Source organism: Engraulis encrasicolus, chromosome 21, assembly GCF_034702125.1.
Source record: "Engraulis encrasicolus isolate BLACKSEA-1 chromosome 21, IST_EnEncr_1.0, whole genome shotgun sequence".
Lineage (NCBI taxonomy): Eukaryota > Metazoa > Chordata > Actinopteri > Clupeiformes > Engraulidae > Engraulis > Engraulis encrasicolus.
Genome location: NC_085877.1, coordinates 28,175,261 through 28,177,760, shown reverse-complemented (window position 1 = coordinate 28,177,760; position 2,500 = coordinate 28,175,261). Strand labels below are relative to the sequence as shown.

The window sequence follows — 2,500 nt, the reverse complement described above, 5'->3', positions numbered from 1 at the left end:
AACACATTTACAACGGTTGTCGGGAGAACAACCTCGGGTTTACCGACAGCCGAGTTTCAAAAGAATGAGCCATGACTTTCTGGTAGGCCTACAGCTCGACACATTGCGACTCGGCTGCCACTTTTTGCTCTTCGATTGACCTTTGTCGTGCCCAATCGAAAGGCAAAAAGTGGCGGCCGAGTCTCACTGTGTCGAGCTATCTATCTATCTATCTATCTATCTATCTATCTATCTATCTATCTATCTATCTATCTATCTATCTATCTATCTATCTATCTATCTATCTATCTATCTACACTGTTATGAGTATGTATTTGACAGCAGTTGTAAACTCAGTCTGTGAATTCAACTCTGTAATTCAATCATCGCTAATAACGTTTACAGAAGTATAAAAGAACATAGAGGCATGGCAAAGTTAGAGAGAGACATCACTTTGTACGGTGGCTGAGCCCTCCAATGCGCTCATTCACATACACTGACAGGATGACTCATCTTTCGAGAGAGAGATTACAACATATTAAGTAAATTACATTACGCTGCTTTTAGCCGGCACAAGCCAGCAAACAGAAGCGTTGAGGGAGAAGCAATGAATAAACAAAGGCATGGTAAAGTGACAGTAGGCCTACAGAGGCGCGTAAGATCCCAATAGGCAATGAGTGTAGTAGAGGCCTAGACAAATATGTAGCAAGGTCACATGTCTGAGGATTCTCATTCAGCCAGGTCATCTTTGGTGAAGAGTATCGAGGCCACGTTTATCTACGTCAGTGGTTCCCAACCTTTTTTTTCCCAGGGACCCATATTCTTACCATTGTAAGCTATGGTGACCCAATCGCGCGAGCGGCCGCACGAGAGGGTCACATGATACTTATTAATTATCATTTTATTCCTGAATTTGTCTTCTGTCAAATATAGAATAACTGTTTGATGTATCAGTTACATTGTGTTGCTTCTATGCATATATTAGTTTAAATGCTTTGTCATTTATTCAACATGGGCTATATATGGTATTAAAATTAAAGCCCCTTAAACTCAAGAGGGCTTCGCGACCCACTGTGGATCTTTGGCGACCCATAGGTTGGGTCCCGACCCATAGGTTGGGAACCACTGATCTAGGTGACACATAGTAAAAAATGTACACATTCTGGTATAGAATGTGGCTTATTGACGGGTAAACTCTTTGGTTCCCATGTGTAACCGGTGCGAAAACCGACATTGACACCGGCCTGACAGCAGTGATTCAATGCTTCACACATGGACCAGAAGACTCATCCTCACACTCAGTAAGATGTGACTGTTTCAGTCTGTCTCTTAGCCACACAGCATACTCATGATCTGGTCAATTTGAAAGGCCAAAGAAAACTTTCTTGCCCTCTCTACATTTTAGCATCACGCAAGCATAGTTTTTTTTACATAGTGTATGCATGATACTGACCCATAATTGACATGATCAATTAAATAATACAAGGTCAGTATGTATACGAGGAATTGCGTAGATGTAGGTGTGGTATTCCGATATTGTGTAGAACACTATTTTAACAACAAAATAGTTCTAAATGAACAATGAACTGACCTCATATTCTTTTTTCGCTTAAGCCTGTGTCATGGATACCAACTAGCAGATTTCAGCATAGATTGTTAGCAAACCTCCCTCCCGAAGTCTCATACAGTATCATTAGCACTGATCTATTGGTCTGGTCCTTTAGCTCAGCGGTATTGTGCTGCGCCTCCCAACCGGAGCGTTGACTGGTAGGTGGTGGGTTCGAGCCCCAAGTGGCGAACTAGGACATTACATTACATTGCATTTGGCAGACGCTTTATAACCAAAGCGACTTTCAGAAGAGGACATAATCAAGCCAACATCACAAGCAAATACAAAGTGCACAGGAAATATACAGAACAACAAGTGCAGTTGCAAAGAGGGGTTAGTTTTTTTTTTTATTATTAGTAAAGAGTACACACACAGCACACACACAAACTAAACTAAACTAGCCTAAACTAACTAAACATCATGTCAAGGGTCTGCCCTGGGGCTAGGCCAGCTCAAGCATTAGTTTAGTAGCTCCTCACGAAAGAGGAATGTCTTTACTTGCTTCTTGAAGGCTGCAAGAGATGTGCTTAGTCTTGCTGCCTCTGGGAGACCGTTCCACCACTTGGGTACAACAACGGAGAACAGTTCACTTCGGACAGATCACTTCGGTTACACTGGTGCCGTAGATGAGAGTGAGGTCTAGGGGGGTGAGTGTAACAGATGACCATTAGCGGAGTTCAGGCGTAGAATGTTAGCAAACCTCCCTCCTGAAGCCTCATACAGAATCGCTAGCGTTGACCTATCGGTCTGAACCTTTAGCTCAGCCTATACCGTGTTGTGCCTATGCTCTAACTGGAGCCTTGACATTTGAGTGGCGGGTTCGAGCCCAGAGTGGCTAACTAGCACAGATCACTTTGGTTACACTTGTTACACTTGTCTATAGCGTTTGTTGTGGATGTAGGCTATACATGC

General features: G+C 43.0%; 1 protein-coding gene across 2 annotated transcripts in view; it reads left to right on the top strand.

Moving 5' to 3' along the window:
• znf219 (zinc finger protein 219) overlaps window positions 1-2,500 on the top strand; it is a 41,062-nt gene that overhangs the window by 15,265 nt on the left and 23,297 nt on the right. The window contains exon 1 of one of the 2 annotated variants that reach the window (XM_063186510.1): window positions 1,185-1,280. The exons of the other annotated variant lie outside the window; for it this stretch is intronic. The gene's annotated coding sequence lies outside the window, so the exon portion shown is untranslated. Of the gene's footprint in view, window positions 1-1,184; window positions 1,281-2,500 lie in introns of those variants that run through there. 2 annotated transcript variants of the gene reach the window in all.